Source organism: Eubalaena glacialis, chromosome 8, assembly GCF_028564815.1.
Source record: "Eubalaena glacialis isolate mEubGla1 chromosome 8, mEubGla1.1.hap2.+ XY, whole genome shotgun sequence".
NCBI classification, from domain to species: Eukaryota; Metazoa; Chordata; class Mammalia; order Artiodactyla; family Balaenidae; genus Eubalaena; species Eubalaena glacialis.
The window spans coordinates 94093714-94114185 of record NC_083723.1 but is presented as its reverse complement, the minus strand read 5'-3'; positions in this window follow the sequence as shown (position 1 = coordinate 94114185).

The window sequence follows — 20472 nt, the reverse complement described above, 5'->3', positions numbered from 1 at the left end:
GGGATATAACACTTTGGTGAAATTAATAAGAATTAAATATATGGTTTGTCTAAATAATTGTTTCTAATTGGAGACAAAATCAAATCTATGGTAAAATGATACTTGAAATAGAAGTTATGTAATAAAAAAATCAATAACAATAATAATTGTGATCTGTAACCTCTGATCATATTAGTAAAGATTTGCTGATCTGAGAGTAGAAGACGTAAAATCTTTCTAAAGTTTGCATCTTACATATGGAGAAGTCAAAAGTCATTTGAATCAAAAACAGGATAATTATTTGTCAAGTTAGAATAAAAATCAAAAGCAAAGCAAACACTTCTTGAGGCAAAACGGAAAATAAAATTACATTCAACCATATTCAGTTTATACTCTGAAACAAGAGTATTAAATATTCAAAGTTAAAAATATTGAAAAGTTAATAAAAATCCTAATGAATTATACTCTTAAAAGGTATTTTAAAATTCAAATTGAAAAATGAGAGTAACTGAAAGAATGATTAAAGTAGATCAGATAGAAACAAAATAAAGAGGGAGATAACAATACAAATGTCATAAAATAGAAGTCAAGGTGAAAACCATAAAAACAAACAAAATGGTTGTTAAAAGGTGCCACTCACTTTTAGTCAGTCCCTATAATAGTTAAGAATGTTTATGTAACAAAGAGAATGCCAACTAATTATATAAATTAAAAGCTATTAGAAATGGAAGAAGAAATAGAAAGTAAACATTAGTAGCTGTTATTTATCACTTTCATTCTAGGACAAATCAAGTAACAAAAAGCAAATGAGTGTGTCAAAGATAGGCTAATTACCAGCATGTTGTTTACTCGTATGCAAGGCAGATGAATCCATAGATTGATTTTATCCAATAAAGGGGAAAACAAGCTTGATATAAGAGACAGAGGAGAGAAGGAGGAAAAACGAACTATAGCCAATAGGAGAACAGTTTTCAGTTTTTGGAGTAAGTGATTAGTGGTCAGTTAAAAGGAGATGTGTCTAGCCTATCTCTGTCCTTTTACAGACCCACTAAGTAGCATCAAAGAAAACAGCTTTAGTTGTTTATAGATTCTTTAGAAGACCTCACACGTTTATTAGTGTCTTTGTGACAAGATGCCTCAATGAAATGTCTGCCAGAATCCCTTTTAAAATATCTCTACTTTAGTTACATCAGATCTTCACCATTTCCCTGTTCAAAATTTCTCAGGTATAATCATGATTTGTCAAAATACATATGTATATAAAATACCTACAAAATCTATGATAGAAAGTACTTCAGATTGTTAACACAGATGGTTCTGGTGGCATTACTAAAAGTGATTTTTACTCTCTTTGTAAATTTTCCTCCATTTTTCCAAGTCAAAAAAAGTATTTTATAATCAAAAAACCTAAAATTTTTATTTTTAAAAACAGTAATTAATCCCAATCATTGAGCAACCAAGTGCTTTATGTATGTTGCTTCATTCAGTCCTTCAGCAAAACTCAGTATAGTTCATTCAGAGACAAAGAAATTGATCCTGAGAGAGGACAGCTGATTTGTCCAAGGATCAACTAGTTCCATTATTCTGACTCACTAAAAATTAATACCATGTCCCCTCTCACCACTCCTTTTTAACAATGTACTGGAAGATCTACCCATGGATGGGATATGAAACTATACAGATTGGGAAGAAGAAATAAATGTCTTTGTTTTCAGATTACATGATGACCTACATAGACAATCAGAAAGAAAAAAAAAAAAAATCTCCTGGAACTAACAAGTAATTATAGCAAGGTGTCAGGATAACAAGGTTAATATGCAGAAGTCAGTTGATTTCCCATATACCAGCAATGAATGAGGAATTTGAAATTAAAAGCACAATACCATTTATTTTATCATTTCCCAAAATGAAATACTTAGGTATGAATACATACAAAATCTATAGGAGAACTGTAAAATTCTGATGAAAGCGAAGAATTTTATAAATGCAGAGATATTTCATGTTCATGATAAGAAGACAGTGTTGTCAACATGTCGATTCTTTCTAACTTAACCTACAGATTCAGTTCGGTCCCAATCAAACTTCTAGCAAGTTAATTTTTGGATATCTAAAAACTGATTATAAAGTTTTATGTGGAGCAGCAAAAGACCCTGAATAATCGGCACAATATTGAAGGAGAAGAACAAAGTTGGAAGACTGGCATGACCTGTCTTCAATACTTACTATAAACCTACAGTGCTATATGAGTCCAACTGTATGACATTCTGAAAAAGGCAAAACTATGGAGAGAGTAAAAAGATTAATGGTTGCCAGGGGTTGGAGTGAGGAGGATAAATAAGTGGAGCACAGAGGATTTTTAGGGCAGTGGAAATACTTTGTGTGGTACCACAATGATGGATTTAAATATTTGTCATTATCTATTTGTCCAAACCCATAGAATACACAACACCAAAAGTGAACCCTAATGTAAACTATGGATGGTTAGGATGTGTCAAGTAGGTTCATCAGTTGTAACAAATATATCACTCTTGGGAGATGTGGATAGTGGGGGACACTGCGTTTGTGGGGGGCAGACTGTATATGGGAAATCTCTATACCTTCCCCTCAATTTTGCTGTGAACCTTGGACTGTTCTAAAACAATAAAGCATTAATTAAAAAAAAAAATTCTACCAACGGCAGGCAGAAAAAGTACTAGCAAGCAACTAGCAACCAAGATGTGAAGCTCAGGAAATAGAATCACTGATTTTTTTCCCAAGTATTCATTCATTTCTTCAACAATTTTGTTTTTATGAATGGGACATTCTCCCTGTCCTATCAGTGCTCACAGCCTATCAGTGACACAGACACTTAAAGAAACACTTTCAACAATGTGTAATAACTAAGGTAGCACAGGGCTGGGTGATTAACTCTGCAGTGATTAACTCTGCAGGGTGGAAGTGGAGGTAGAGAAAGGTAGAGCTCCAGCCAAGACTCTGATTTCAGAGACAGTGTTATAGAAATGAGAAAAAAACTGTGTATGAGATCGTCCTTGAGTCTGAGGATTAAGAAACAAAGAGAAGTTGTTTAATGCCTCAAACAACAAATGGCATTGCCAAAAAGGTAGAAGTTTGTGAATGAATGCTTGTAATTTGAAGTAATGAATTAAGAAATATAAATAGACCCAAAAGTGAGATTTTTTGGTGACAGTGACAATTTTTTTTTTAAATATTTGAATCTGGACTAGACTGTTTAGGTTTGCTCTGCCGCACAGTAACTGTGTGGTTTGGGGCAAATAACTATCTTTTTCAAAGCTCAGTTTTCTCTATTAAAAGACAATTACAACAGCACCTACCTTTTAAGGATAGAATAATTCATATGCATATATCCCTTAAAACTGTGCCTAGTATGTTTGAGGGAAAGAAGGGGCAGCTTGGCTGGAGTGGTACCAACAAGAGGGAGAGTGGGAGGGAGACGAGGTAAAAGAGGAGAGAAGTGACTGGGGCTTTTAGTTTGAGTGAGATGAGAGGCTATTGGAGTGTTCTCAGCAATGTAGTGACAAGATTTGACATGTTTTAAATGGATCATGATGCTGGTGTTTTATGAATTAAGAATAGGGTGCGAGAGTGGAAATGCAGAGACCTATCAGGAGGCTATTGCAATAATGCAGGGGAGAAATGATGGTATCTTAGCCTAGGCATTAATGCTGAGAGCACCAAAGAAACAGTTGTGCAGGGTATCCATGTACAAAGGTTACTTGTCATCATGGTAAGTCTAGGAAATTCCAGTATGCAGCTAAGGTTGCTGGATGTAGGCTCCCTACCCTACAATTATGAAATAGCTGTGGCTTCCCATACAATTTGCTTATTTTCTTTAGCAAAAAAATGTTTGTTTTAGATATCATTTAGCAATAGTAGATGAGCTAAGGCTGGTCGGTTATTACAAATGAAAAAGCTACAAATGACTGAGGTTAGAGCTCACAATTATTAACTGGCAAAATATGATGTGAAGAAATAAAACATTCCCAAATTGTACTACTTATTTCAGAGGAGCCTGTCATTTGATAGCACTGAAAACTATATGAAACATAACTGGTAATGTATTAATTGAGGTTGTTTTTTTTAAAGCTCTTATTTATTCCAAAGTTGAGTGTAACTCTTCCTTCTGGCAGATAGGATGGGAATGAAGAGTCATATGTGAAATCTGAAATTTGGGAAAATATATGTCTGTACTGTTGTCTTTTTGTTTATAGACAGGTAGGAGGGAGGGAAATAGTAAGAGTCATAGAAGACAGCCTATTGTTTAGACGTATTTATTAAATCTACATTGACTATTCAAAGGAAGGAATGGAGCCGCATTTCTCAGGCATGACTAAATTTGTCTAAGAAAGTATGAGGAATATGTTTTGAACTTACTGGGGGGCAAAGGAGTAAAGAAGAGTAGGGAGAGGCTGGGGAAGCTAAACTCAATTGGAAAAAAATGATTTAAAGACATTTTAAAAAGAGGCATGATTATTTTCCTTGTCATGATGTCAATCTCCCTCTACCTTCCTTAATTTCTTGTGGAATCCACACTGCATATCGAATGCCTTCTGTAAGTGGAGGGGGTGCTGATGTTCGTAAATTAAACAAAAATGTCTGGGATCCATATTGAGATGCTAAGCGAAGAAGTCAGTAAGTGCAAAGACTGTGACAGAAGCAGGAATTTGGAGCCATTGGTGACTAGGAAAACTATAGACACCTGGCCCTCATGATCTCCAAGGAGATCTGGGGACACATGGATCTCATTCCACGTGAACCTGATTTTGAGCTACACTATTTGGATCTCAAGAAACATGGTACTTTGGCTAACATTTGAGTTATTGCTTCAGCTGGGCATTGATAACCTGAAGTGATTATATGTTGGGGATGCGACATTCAAGGGATAAGTAAATCCCACTTGCAATATTTGGACAGGTCAGCTGTCAAACTCAGGGATTTTTAGATCTTCTAATTCTTGATTAAAAACTTGCCTGAACATTAAAATCACCTTGGTGGCTTTGAAACCATGCCTATGTTTGAACTCCATCCTAAACTAATAAGAATTTTATGCACAGTCAAGTTTAAGAACCACAGTGGGTATCAAATAACTGTAGAACAATTCAACCTAGAACATCCTAGCCTGTGATTCCTGTTTTTCACCAAACATTAATCAGTGGGAAAAAATGTGGATCCCCGACTATGCAGAACTCAATTTATAACAACTGGTAGAGGAGGAATACTGATGTGTTAGGTATGATTCTACCCTTAAAGAATTTATAATGAAATGAAGGAACTAGGTTTATACGTGGTAAATAACTATCAAAATTGCTTTGTGACTTCAAGTATTGGATAACAATATAGGGCGGGAATAATCAGGACTTGCTTTAAGGAGGAAAGTGTACCTGGGTTACTCAGTAATTACTGTTTCTTGCTTTGGGAGGACCCCAGTAAATAGCTATTGTAGATGAATAAGATTGATCCAAGTTCCTTTTCACATATTTGGAAATACGATTATTATTGAAACAATGCCCCAGATTCTAGAAATTGTGTTGTAAACAGGTGGACGTGATGGAAGAGTTGCAAACTATAAAGACTGAATTTTCACGAATAGAGTTTTACGTTGTTCATCAAATAAATCTTATGGAAAAATTAATCAACTAGTACACATAATTGTCATTATTCTTTTTAGTAATTAAGGAGAAATAATAATCAGTTCATATAAATGATAATAATGACTATCGCTTTCATGCAATTAAAAACATCAGGCTTTTCTTTATTGTCCAGTTTATCTAATCCATAGCGAAGTAGTGCAGAACAGCAGCTCTGGAACTGAACCTCCTGGGTTTGGATGCTGGATCCTCTGCCTTCTGTGTGACCTTGAACAATGTAATTAATCTCCATCTCCTATTTCCTCATATATAAAAATGAGGTGATAATATTATTTTTCTTTAAAAATTGCCGTGGGGATTGAATTAGATACTAAATGAAAAGCACTTAAAATAAATGAAATGCATCTGTCATATAGTCTGTCCTCAATGTGTTAGCTGTTCTTATTATCTCTAATCTTCTTTGAAATCATATATTAATTAGTGATCATTATCATCCAGAAACACAACAGAAACTGAAAAATAGAGGGTTGCTTTATTTAAATTTTATTTAAATTAAAAAAATTTTTTAATTTGAATGAATAACTGGAGACTTCAGTCTCCATAGGCCTCCACTGAAATAGTAATAGTAATACAACCTTTAGCAAGTTAATCATCCCTTCTGTGCCTCAGTTTCTCACCTGTACAATGGGGATAATCATACTTCATGCCTCAGAAGATTGTTGTGAGGATTAAATAACATATGCGAAGCACTTAAGACAATACCTAGCACAAATTAAGCACCATGTGTTACCTGTTATTATTATGAGTACCCTTAGTTTTATGCTTGTGCTCCATTCATGATCTTCCGCTTTGCCATTCCCATGGTCCTCCAGCCCCCTGCAGGGTCTTTAGTGGATCCCCTCTACCCATTGTTAATTTCCCTGGTTGCTTGTGAGCTTAAGGCAGCAGAAAATGACTACCAGCTTTTTAATAGCATTTTGAATGAAACTCATTTTTATAGAATGTCCTGGGAATTTATATTTTAAGCCTTTCATCACTAATATTCTTCTGTTGAAGGATATTCTCTAAGTGCAGGTGATGAAGAGCCAGATCTCATCCTCACTACCTTTGAGTGTCGTGGGCATTGAGTGGTGTAGGAATAGAGTGGGGATGAGGAGAGACCGTTTTCTTGAACTTGGCTCCATTCTACGTCTAAGGTCAGTCCAAAGGAAATGTTTCTCTTTCCTTTAGAGGAAGGGAGAATGGCTTTTTAGCTCTTTGACACTTAAAATCTGGAGTGGGCGTAACTGAAGATGACAAAAATGAACGTTACTGACTCCATAATTTTTCCAGAGCTTTGCATATGTATATTTATATTCCTCTTTCTGAGGTAAATAGAAGCTGTGGCAACAGTGCTTTATGTCTTATGTGGCCATGCACCGAAGTACTTTAGGAAAATCATGAAGATGACAGCAATTTTTAGAAAATATAACATGAAAAAAGATTTTCCAGCACTTGAAAGAAGAACAAATTAAATTCATTTTCTTAACATTTTAATGGTAAGAATATTCTGATAAAACTAAACAGAGAGACTGTAGCATTCCATTCTCAAAATAATCAACTTAGGCAGCATTTCTGCAATAAATTTAAATCTAATCTGCATTATTAAATAAAAAATGATAGCGCTCTATTTTGTTTTACCTGCATTTGAAAATAGGTCCCTTTTATCTAATGGAAGAGAACAAAAAGAACAGACATAGTATTTTAAAAACAGCACCCTAAGGATTTTTAAAAACCAGAAAATTGAAATAACTTCGTAAAGATGGCATTATATCATTTTTAGGATTTTTAAAAAGCTTCTTTCATTAAACTGAATTCCTTATAAAAGAAATTACTCTACTCATTTTTATTAGTTTAGCTTTAATGTCAGTACTCAGGTTTATAAGTACAGTATTAGAAAAACAATGGATTAATAACAGATGTCATATGATGCTTTTATATCTCATATTATGTTTGATTCCTCATTGCTTTTCTCTGTTGCTTTAATTCCTAATCACTCTCCCCCAAACAGAGAGCATCTGCGAATTTCATCGTATGGGAACTTAATAATACTTAATTAAAATACAAAGCTCGAGTTGCTATCTACCATTTAATTGAATATGATTTAAATAAAACAATAATGGAAAGTATCAGATAGTTCATATATATTTCTGTTGAAAAAGGATAATTTCTTGACTGTTTCTTCAGAGTAACCATAGGTTTGTAATTTTATCTATGTTATAAAAAGAAACTTCACAAAATATTATTGGTTTTTCTCTCCTTCTATCACTTAAAGCTACATCTCATTGTAACTTTTTAAATATTAACTTTCCTTTTGGACATTCAAAGCAATGCTGTTACATTTTTATGTATCTTAAAAAGTTTTTTCTAGATATGAGTTTGTAATGGTTTCAAAATATTCATCTACAATGTCTAATAAGATGAAACATGCTTTTACTGATTATTTTTTGCTTGCAAATTTTGTTGAAACATGTAACTGTATGACAATCTGTTAAAAGAATATCTTTGGGTAGAAGTGATTAATTATCAATTAGTAACCAGTTACCCTAGAAAAGTAGAGAAAGAATAGTAATAATCATGGCAGAAACATTCAGATGCCGTGAACTGTTGTTTCCTTCTTTTTTTTTTCTTTATGTCCAATACTAATTTTTGTAAAACAAATAGACAAGTATAGAAATATAGATCATGGAAGAAAAAGGTTGAAATAGGCATTGTGCTTAGAAGTAAATATGTATTTCATAAAAATGTGTGAAGTTGATCTCCAGTATATGTTCTTTATTTTGTCTTATTTGCTTCAGATCATTTTTTAAATCACACATTATAAACTCAGTTGAGGTCCCTTTTGTGTTCCTCCCCTGTCTCATTCCCCTCTATCACTCTCTATTAATATGAAGTTGCTATTTAGTTTGGCTCTCCACAGTTTTATAGTTTTATAATGTATTTTTAAAACAAATATTCATTATCATATTCCTTTATGGAATTACAGTGTTTCAGTGGTAAACCAAGGTGGGTGGGGGCAGAGGAAGAAGCGGATGGTGGGTGGGAGCTGTGTACAGGTAGGGAGTAGTATTTCATCACTGACTTGTTTAGAACTGCTTACTTTTTGTTGGTTTTATTATTGTCTTTAAATTCTTTACAGCTAATACTTCCCCTTATCGCTTACACTCAGACAAAACATCCCACTGTTCTCCCCTACCCCACCCCTTAGTATGCCACAACAGATATGAATATACCACGGTTTCAAAATTCATTCTCTTTTTGGGATCATGTGAGTCGGTGCTACTCGAAATGCACGGTCTGCAAACTGCTTATACCTGGTTGGTGATGAGATGAGGAGATTGCACCATAATGCATTAATCTAATGTTTCCGTCATCCAGAAAATCATGCTATAAAACAAAACAAAACACAACAAAACAAAATGTGTAAATGAGGTAGTCTAGCTGAACCAGAGTATGTGTAATGATTTGTCTTCTGTAACAAGCCCCATGCAGCAGGGTGGTAACAAACTCTTCACAGAACAGAACTAGGCACTTTCAGTAGCACTGATTTGGGGTGGTTGCAGTTTTTCTTGCATATTACTCATAATTCAGAGAATAGGCTTATATGTGCTTCCTGATTTATGAGTGCAAGACTTTTTCTGAGCTTGTTCCTAGATGAAGAACTGCTGGGAATTGGACTGTGTCCATAGTCAGCTTTACTACCTATCAGTAATGCTTTCCAAAGTGATTGTACCAGCTTACCTTCTGATCAGCATACTGCAAGTTTAAATTTACCCAAAACCTTACCAATAGTTAGAAATGTTAGAACTTTTCTTTTCCAATTGAGTGGGTACCAAGTGGTTTCTTTTTGTTGTTTCACCTTGCATTTTCATGATTTCTAGAGTGGGTGTTCATCTTCTCATATTAGCCTATCACCTTTACTCTTGAATTACAGTTTTTTTTTCTTATTGATTTGGAGGACTAATAAATTTTATATTTCAGCTAAATATCTTTTGTTAAGACCGTAAATGTCTTCTCCCAAACTCTTGCTGTATTTCAACTCTGTTTATAGTTGTTTTTTCTTTTGGTCTCATCAAAAGTTTTGTTTTGATGTAATTCATCAATCTTTTCCTTTATGATTTGAAAACATTTTCTATCTTTTTCAAGATATTTTTCTATTCCAAGGTCATAAATAGATTCTATGTATTGTTACCTATGTTTAAAAGTTTAAAAATTTTCTAATGTAAGATTATAATTTATTTTATTTTTGTTTGGAGTGAGGTCAAAATCTAATTTTATTTTATCTTTTTATATGGATAGAAATATGTGTTCTGGTTCTACTTAAAAAATTAATATACACTCTTGATTCATGAATTTATAATGCTGATTCTTTCATATACATTAAATTCTAAGATCTATGCATTATGTCCTTTTATCTTTACAATATTCTAGCCATTTTGCTGATCTTGCACCTGTTACACGCAGTTTTATTTACCTCCTATCTGATAGAGTAGGGCCATTGGTCCTGTTGATTTTCTGCAAAATTATCTTGTTTATTCTTATATCTTTGCATTTTCATATTTATTTTAGAATTATTTTCTGTAATTCAACAAATTCTGTTAGGATATTTCCCGCATTTAGTTTATGGATTAATTGGAGTAAAATTGACATCTTTACAATTTTTAGTCATGCTTTCCATGCCATATGGCTCTCTGAAATCAAATCTTCTTTTGTGTCCTCAATATCTTTCAGCTATTTTGCATCTGTTTCTTTTTCTTCCAGTTTTACTGAAATATAATTGCCATACAGCACTGTATAAGTTTAAGGTGTACAGCATAATGATTTGATTTACATACATCATGAAGTGATTATCACACTAAGTTTAGTGAACATCCATCATCTCATATAGATACAAAGTTAAAGAAATAGAAAAAATGTTTTTCTGGTGATGAGAACTGTTAGGATTTACTCTCTTACCAACTTTCATATATAACATACAGCAGTGTTAATTCTGTTTATCATGTTGTACATTACATCCCTAGTACTTATTTATTTTATAACTGCAAGTTTGTACTCTTGGATTGCCTTCATCCAATTCCGCCTCCTCTCACTCCCCACCTCTGATAACCACCAATCTGATCTCTTTTTCCTATGAGTTTGTTTGTTTTGTTTGTTTTTCTGGTTTTGAAGTATAATTTACCTACAACACTCTTTTAGTTCCTGTTACACAACATAGTGATTCGATATTTCTATGCACTTCAAAGTGATCAACATGTTAAGTCTAGTTACGATCTATCACCATACAAAGACACTACAAAGTTATTGACTATATTTCCCCACACTGTACCTTTAATACCCGTGACTCATTTATTTTGCAACCGGAATTTTGTACCTCTTAATACCCCTTACCTACATCTTTCCTCTCCCCACCCCCTGCCCCTCTGGCAACCACTTGTTTGTTCTTTGTATCTATAACTATGTTTTTGTTTTATGTTTGTTCATTTGTTTTTTAGATTCCACATGTAAGTGAAATTATACAGTATTTGTCTTTCTCTTTCTGACTTACTTCTCTTAGCATAATACCCTCAAATTCCATCCCTGTTGTCACAAATGGCAAGATTTCATTCTTTATATGGCTAATAGTCCATTGAATATATATATCACATCTTCTTTATCCAGTCATCTATTGATGGGCACTTTGGTTTCTTTCTTATCTTGGCTATTGTAAATAATGCTTCAATGAATGTAGGGGTGAATATATCTTTTCTAATTAGTGTTTGGTATTTTTGGATAAATACACAGGAGTAGAATTGCTGGATCATATGGTAGTTCTGTTTTTAATTTTTGAGGAATCTCCATACTGTTTTCCATAGTGGCTGCACCAATTTACATTCCCACCAATAGTATAAGAGGGTTTCCTTTTCTCCACATCCTCTCCAACACTTGTTATTTGTTTTCTTTTGGATAATAGCCATTCTGACAGGTGTGAGATGATATCTCATTGTAGTTTTGACTTGAATTTCCCTGATTAGTGATGTTGAGCATCTTTTCATATACTAATTGGCCATCTGTATGTCTTCCTTGGAAAATTGTCTATTCAGATATTCGGCCCATTTTTTAATCTAGTTGTTTGTTTTTTGGTGTGGAGTTGTATGAGTTCTTTGTGTATTGTGGATGTTAACACCTTATCATATACATTGTTTGCAAATCTCTTCTCCCATTCAGTAAGTGGCCTTTTCGTTTTGTTAATAATTTCCTTTACTGTGTGAAATCCTTTTAGTTTTCTGTAGTCCCATTTGTTTATTTTTCCTTTTATCTCCCTTACCTGAGGAGATATACCTAAAAAACTATTACTAAGACTGATGTCAAAGAGTGTACTGCCTATGTTTTCTTCTAGAAATTTTATGGTTTCGTGTCTTATATTTAAGTCTTTTATGGTTTCGTGTCTTATATTTAAGTCTTTAATCCATTTTGAATTTACTTTTGTGCATAGTGTTAGAGAATAGTCCAATTTGATTCTTTTGCATGTAGTTGTTCAGTTTTCCCAACCATTTATTGAAGAGGCTGTCTTTTCCCTATTGTATATCCTTGCTTCCTTTGCCATGATTAATTGTACATATAAGTGTGGGTTTATTTCTGACCTCTCTATTCTGTTCCATTGAGCTACATGTCTTTTTTTGTGCTAGTATCATACTGTTTTGATGACTGTAGCTTTGTAGTATAGTTTGAAAACAGGGAGCATGATACTGCCAGCTTTCTTTTCCTCTCTCAAGATTATTTTGCCTATTCAGGTCTTTTGAGTTTCTATACAAATTTTAGAATTGTTTGTTCTAGTTCTGTGAAAAATGCCATTGGTATTTTGTTAGGAATTGCATTTAATCTGTAGATCGCCTTGGGTAGTATGGTCATTTTAACAATATTAATTCTTCCCATCCATGAACACAGTATGGATTTATCTTTGCATCTGTTTGTGTTGTCTTCAGTTTCCTTCATCAGTGTCTTATAGTTTACCAAATACAGGTCTTTTACCTCCTAGTTAAGTTTATTCCTAGGTATGTTATTCTTTTAAATGATATTGTAAGTGGGATTGTTTTCTTAATATATCTTTCTAATAGCATATTATTAATGTATAGAAATGCAACAGATTTCTGTATATTAATTTTCTATCCTGCAACTTTACTGAATTCATTGATGAGCTCTAGTACTTTTTGGTGGCATCTTTAGGATTTTCTACATATAGTGTCATGTCATTGGCAAACAGTGACAATTTTCTTTCTTTCTTTCCAGTTTGAATTTCTTTTATTTCTTTTTCTTTTCTGATTGCTGCAGCTAGGACTTCTAGTAACCATGTTGAATAACAGTGACAAGAGTGGGCATTCTTGTCTTGTTCCTGATCTTAGAAGAATTGCTTTCAGCTTTTCACTGTTGAGTATGATGTTAGCTGTGGGTTTATTTTGTATGGCCTTTATTATGTTGCAGTAGGTTCCCTCTATACCCACTTTGTTGACAGTTTTTATCATAAGTGGATGTTGCATTTTGTCAAAACCTTTTTCTACATCTATTGAGATGATCATATGATTTTTATTTTTTAATTTGTTAATGTGGTGTATCACATTTATTGATTTGTGGATATTGAGCCATCCTTGCATCCCTGGGATAAATCCCACTTGATCATGGTGTATGATCCTTTTAATGTGTCTTGTATTCAGTTTGCTAATATTTTGTTGAGGATTTTTGAATTTATATTCATCAGTGATATTGGCCTGTAATTTTCTTTTTTTGTGATATCTTTTTCTGGCTTTAATATCAAGGTGATGCTGTCACCCTGAATGAGTTTGGAAGTGTTACTTCCTTTGCAATGTTCTGGAGTAATTTGAGAAGGATATATGTTAACTCTTCTTAAAATATTTGGTAGAATTCATCTGTGAAGTCATCTGATCCTGAACTTTTGTTTGTTGGGAGTTTTTTTTAAAATTATTATTACTGATTCAATTTTATTGCTGGTAATTGATCTGTTCATATTTTTTATTTCTTCCTGGTTCAGTTTGGGAGATTATACATCCTAGGAATTTGTCCGTTTGTTTTAGGTTGTCCATTTTATTGTTGTATATTTGTTTATAATAATCTCTTATGATCCTTTGTATTTCTGTGGTATCAGTTGTAACTTCTCCTTTTTCATTCCTGATTTTATTGATTTGGGCCCTCTTTTTTTTTTTCCTTGATGAGTCTGCTTACGGTTTGTCAATTTTGTTTATCTTTTTAAAGAACCAGCTCTTAGTTTCATTGATCTTGTCTATTGTTTTTTTTGGTCTCTATTTCATTTATTTCTGCTCTGATCTTTATGGTTTCTTTTCTTCTATTAACTTTGGGGGTTTTGGGTTCTTTTTTAGTTCCTTTAGGTGCAAAGTTAGGTTGTTTATTTGAGATTTTTCTTATTTCCTGAGTTAGGCTTTTACCACTATAAACTTCCCTCTTAGAATTGCTTTTGTTGTATTCCATAGATTTTGGATATTTGTGTGTTTGTTTTCATTTGTTTCCAGGTATTTCTTGATTTCTTCAGTGATCCATTTGTTGTTTAGTAGCATGTTGTTTAGCATCCATTTGTTTGTGTTTTTTGCAGTTTTTTTCTTGTAGTTGATTTCTAGTCTCTTGTAGTTCTGGTCAGGGAATTTGCATCTCTTTTATTAGAATTATTACTCAGTGTTTTTTGTTTTCTGTTGCTATTGTTAAATACTTGTTTCCTTACTACATTTTACATTTGGGTGTGCTTCTATACAGGATTATTTCATGCTGACTTTTTACCCAGTTAACTTACTGAATTATATTATTAGCTTTAAGAATTTAAAAATACATTTGCTTGGATTTAATAGATAGGCAACCATATTGTCTATAAATCACATCAATTGTGTCTTTTATTTCCCCTTTTTTTTCCTTCTTACTTTACCTGTCATACTGCATTGGCTAAGATAATCAGTATACTGTTACTTTCTTGTTAAGTTTAAAGGGAATACTCCTTTTTTTTTTTTTTTTTTACTATCAAATATAATATTTGCTGCAGAGTTTTGGCACATACCCTTTGTGGTAGTCATGAAAATGTACCTTGCAGATTTACCATTTTAAGGAATGGTAGATAATTGACCAAGGGTCCCAGATTCTGTGATCTGAACTTCATTGCTGTGTTTGCTCTGAGGTCATACTTCCCATGGGCGGCTTTCATCCAATGACCAAACATGGCAGGATACTAAGTTAAAGCCATTCCTAGAAGATATGGTATTCCACTGATGACCAGCTTTGGCTCAAGGATTCCCTGATAGTCTTTCTGAATCTCTCTTAAACTGCCCAGTGGTCTAGGATATTACTAACAATCTTCCCTTCATCTCTCCTTTACTCAAGGTCTGACTTGCCCCATGGTCTGACACCTCTCCCAGTCTCCTGGCTCCCTTCTCATCTTCTCTCATACAGGTATTTAATTAAATCCTTCTACATTTAATCTTATCCTAATGTCTGTTCCTCAGAAGACCCCAAGTAACAATCTTTATCTGATGAAAAACTAACCTTTCATTCCTACTACTGTAGGAATTTTTAACTCTCATTTCCTTCTAGTAGATAAGTTAAATATGTTGGTTCATAGCATTAGTACTTCTCTTTAGAGGAGCACAATGTCAACTGGGACTTTATGTGAGTCTCCCTACACTTCATTTGCCTCTCTCAGGGACTTCTTGTTTGTTTGTTTGTTTGTTTTGCTTGTTTGTTTTATATGTCTAATTGCTTACTTAAAGTTGGAGAAACTAGTAAGTGCTGATTTAGTGTCCATAGTTTTCTCTCCACCTTCTTTCCATTTAGGAAGAATGATGAGACCTGGTAACTTTCCTGGTTTTAGTGGGTTTCTATTTTCTCAAGTTAACGGCATGTATTTTCTCCTGAATTCCCTACCCATACTGCTCAGTTTGTTTCCCTCCAAGTTGTTTGTAGGATATCAATACATATTTTCAAGATAGTATTAACTTGTTGTCCTTCTGCATAGCTTCTAGGGTAGAATAGTAGCTGTTTGTGGATTGTTGATCTCTTCTTTCTCTGTATCGCTGGATTGCCCATCTCACAATTTATGATGTACAATTGCATGCTATCCCTATAAATGCCGCTATATGTTTTTTCACTTGTTTACTGAAATTTTTTGTTACTATTCTTAAACGTAAGATAGGAATCTTTTGTAATCTTCCTTCTACGGTGTTGTTATTCCCCCAAAGTTACTTCAGTACCATTTTAACATGTAATAAAAATGAAAACAAGGAAACGATATTAATTCCAAGTGAACAGTCAACTTTGAAGTACATGATATTTTTCTGATTGGAAGTTCTCATTTATTATATCAGAATTACCATCCAAGATAGCACCTTCAATTACAAAATTTGTAAATGAAACTAATAGGTTGCAGAAGTAGAATTCTAACGTATGTGATTGCCAACTGTTAGTAAATTTACTGCAATGCAAATATGTTTTCAAAATATTACATTACAATATATTTAGGAAGGGATAGGAAATACCTAAAAGACCTTCATACAAGTATACACTTAAATAATATCATACTGTGAATGAGTGAGATTCAGGAGAGAGTGAATACAGGCATCAAGTGGATGTCTATGTACATAATTATTAGGTCAGGATGTCAGAGCCTGGGGGTATTGGTTCAGAACACCTCGCTTGGCTCTGGCCCTCATGGTGAGCAGAATGCAGGGGATAAATTTCCAGCCTAGGCTACACATAGTCCACACTGATAGAGAAAGAAAATAGAACTTCTAGTCAATGTGATAAAGTGAACTGACATGATAAACTCCCCCATACCAAACCCACAGCAGTAATGTAAACCATATAATAATTTACATTTACTTAACAAACATTAAAAATATGAAGGAGCAATTCTTGAGTGCTAGAAATAAAGAAGCACTTCAAATTCAGATTGATGAAGAGGAGTTTAATTGAATGGTTTATGAAGATATTGGAAATAGGAGAGAGTTTTAGTGCCTGTGCTGGAGATAGTAATTTATGACACATTTCTCTTGAAATAACCTAATTCCATATTTAATATGATTGAATTTTTGGACCCTTCTTATTATAGCAGGATTTTATTACACATAGCAAGTCCAGAGATGAAAAATTATAGTCATTGAAATTAAAAAGTGGAAAAAATTGGAAGACGAGTTTGGTATACTGAGGAAATCAAGCATATTGGTGAACAAAAGATAAAGAAATAGAAAATAAATATGAGTTTGAACAAAAACTCAGAGAATAAGTGATGAAGTTCAATATATGTTGAATAGGAGTTCCAGAAGGAATGAACAGGGAGACAAGGGAGGAGACAATAGGTAACAGAGTAACAGATGAGAGTTTCTCAGAATTGAATAAAACCAGGAGTCATCTTGTTGAAAAAGCATCATTTTACATGATTAAGTTTATAGTAAGAAAATTAAGGCAGTGTATATGTTCAAAGCAAATATAAAACAGAGTTCTTATTTGTATTTAGTTCTAAATATGTATAATAATTACTTAATATTTTCAACTATGCCATTATGCTCCTAAGATACAAGCAGTGGAGGGGAAATAATCCTCTGTTAGAAAGAGGTCAAACAAGCAAACATACAGATAAAAACTACAAAGATAAGAGGTATAGCAGGAGTAGGTAAAGAATACTACCACTATGAGACTAGAGAGAAGCGGGCACATCTTTACCTCAAAAAGTCACAAAGTTCTTAAAATGAGATGGTACTTAAGCTCAGTTTTTCAAAAAGACAAATAACATATGAAAGATTTCGCTTTAGCAAAGTGAAAGAAATAATTCTATCTAGTATGTACACATGCATAATCATGTGGGGGGACCCACATCCTGTTCTGGGACCTGCAGAGAGCAGGGTGAGCCTCAGACAGTGCGTAGTGCTGGAAGTTAGAGCAAAGCAAAGGATGCATCCGGGTTTCCTCCACTGAAAGGAGGTGGTCCTTTGTCTAAGACAACAGTACCATACAAAGTGTGAACTGAAGCCAGCCTGCAAACTGTCTTCCTGGTCCTCAATGAGATAAGTAAAATGGGTGAGAGTGAGCGTTCAGAAAATTTTGTGGCAGTTGGCATTACCAGGAAATTCAAGTGTATGACTATGTACTTCACAAAAGTATCAGTCTGAGCAAGATTAGAAATTAAAAACAAACAAATAACGACAGCAAAAAACTGGTCCTTCCCCACAGATAGTTTGAGGGGGCTTCCAAAGGATTCTAAGCTGGGGAGGAGCTGTTACATGGGGCCACCCTCACAATTTTATACATGAGAAAGATGGGCTCAGAGTAGTAAGGAAAGTTGCTTAAGTTCAAATAACAAGTAAGTGAGGCACTGTTCTCTTTGAGTTCAATGGTATCACCTATTTACACCTTATTGTGAATTTAAGTTATTCTGCATTTTTCTGGGAAACATAAAAAATACATCTGTTCCCTATAAAGGAACATATATGGAGCACACTTTATAGCCTCCCTTACTTTCCTCAAATCCATATAAATGAAATAAAATATATATTTCCAAAATCCATAATCATTTTTGGAAAACAAGGAGACTCCATGGTAGATTAGAAATTGTGAAGAATCCTGACAAATTAAAGGCATATGGTATCTAATTAAAGAAGGAAACTGTAGCTCAAGGATTATGAAGGATGATACTGTAGCAAAAGTGAGAGTGATAGCAAGCATCCTTCTTTCCAGAGATGATGGGTACCTGGAGAAAGAGAAGAAGGCACAGAAGAAAATAACAGAGAGATTAGTTGAATTGTCACAGGCTGAGCAGCCAGAAATCTCTTGCACATCTTGAGACAAGCAGCAGCAATGGGATGGCTGGGTTTCCTCCATGTGGGGGCAGCGGAAGTAGGATGTTGAATCAAAGAATGAGAACAGTGGCCCAGGTAGATAACGCTTGAGAGAAGTGAAGAGCAAAAGCAAGCCACAAGGCTTGTCACAGCTGATGGGCATGCCCCAAAACTTAGCTTGCTAAAACACACAAAAGTAAAGGCCATGATGTGCTCTGCCTCTACCCTAAACAGACTGTAGAAACGGAGCCTAGAAAAGCATCTCAACTCTGAAAAATGTGCACAATAAAAAACTAATAAAAACCAAGGAAAGCCAACATCATGAATGAATAATGATCAACTCAAAAAATAGCACATCTAAGTAAGCAGAGTTAATAAATATAAGCTGTAGAGGGCTTTAAAATAAATTGTATTTACATTCTGAGAGAAATGAAAGAAGTAGCAGAAGTCATTGAAGTGGACAATTTGATTATTGGTATGAAATAAAACTTCAGTTGTTGGAATGAATAGCAGAATGGATCTAGGTGAGGGAAAATTAGTTTATTGGTTGAATGAGACAAGAAGTATTTCCAGAATACAGCATAAAATATAAAAATATATACAACATTCAAGAAAACCTCATGCAGGATGGATTGAGAATTCATAAAATAAATTCAGTAGCAGTTTGAGAAAGAAAAAAATATGTACAGTGGAGAGAAAGCAAGTAGAGTGTCTTAAGACTCAAGAGAGACACACATTCTGAGATTGAAGAGATTCATTAATTACTCAGTAGAAATAAATTTTTAAAAAGCTCACAAAAACAAATGTCATGGTTTAGAATAACAGCAAGTAAGACCTAACTGAGGAACCTTAAAACTTCTTCAGTGTGAGAGAGAAGGAAAGATACCCATATTATCTACAAATATATGAGAATCAAATTGCCATCTGATTCCCATCAGCGCCACTGAACATAAGAAGAATGGGCAGAATGAGTTGGGAGGGAATCGTAACTAGCGTTTTAAACCCAGCCAAATGGCTATTCAGTGAGGTTGGAAAAGACGTTTTCAGACATACCGTAACTCAGAAAGTGTACCGCCACAGATTTCTCAGAATACTCCAACAAATGAAATATAGTTGTAGTGGGTAGAATAAAAGATGTAAATAGCATTAATGAACAAACTAAAAATGAAAATTATGGTTAACATAAGTTATAATTAAAAATTAGATAATATTTCTATGGGAATATGTAAAGAAACAACCTATGTACACAGGAAAATTTAATACTTTATAACCATGGCCTGTTAATCAGTGGGTAAAAGAGTAGCTTATATAATAAATGGTATTGGGAGAGTTGTTCACCCACATGGAAACATGTACACATTTAAATCTCTAATAAAGCATGTATAAGATAGACAAGGACCTTTTTAAAAATCTATAATTTCTTAGGAAATAGTATGGGAATCTATGTTTTGAACTTGGAATCGTACGTCTTCTTGTGTACACAAAAGCCATAAAGAAAAATATGTACACATATGACTATACATCTAAATAAAAATACCATACAAGTAGCAGACTAGACAGAGTATTTGGAACATATGTAACAAATAAATCAACTTCCATTTAAATGATAAACGAATTCCTACTAATGGCAAGAAAAAAAAGTTAAGATAAAGTATATGAACAGAGTATTTTCAGAAGAGTGAAAGTACCTGATTGGTATATATTAAAAAGTGTTCAACCTCACTTGTAATCAGGAAAATGCAAATTAAAGAACTAATAGATATTTTTTAAATGTCACACTGGTGAAAAAGAAAAAGCATGATAATCAAGTGTTAGCAAAGGATAGAGGAAATAAGAACTTTGAAAAAATGTGGTAGAGATATAAATTGGAATAGCCATTCTGGATGACAATTTGTGGGTATTGATATTTGATTCCAATTCTTAGCATATTCTCTATAGGAGCACACAGTGTGTATACAAGAAAATGCAAATGGGGATGTTCATAATAGCGCTCTTTGATGAGATGGTAAATTTTTTAAATTGAAAGTGTT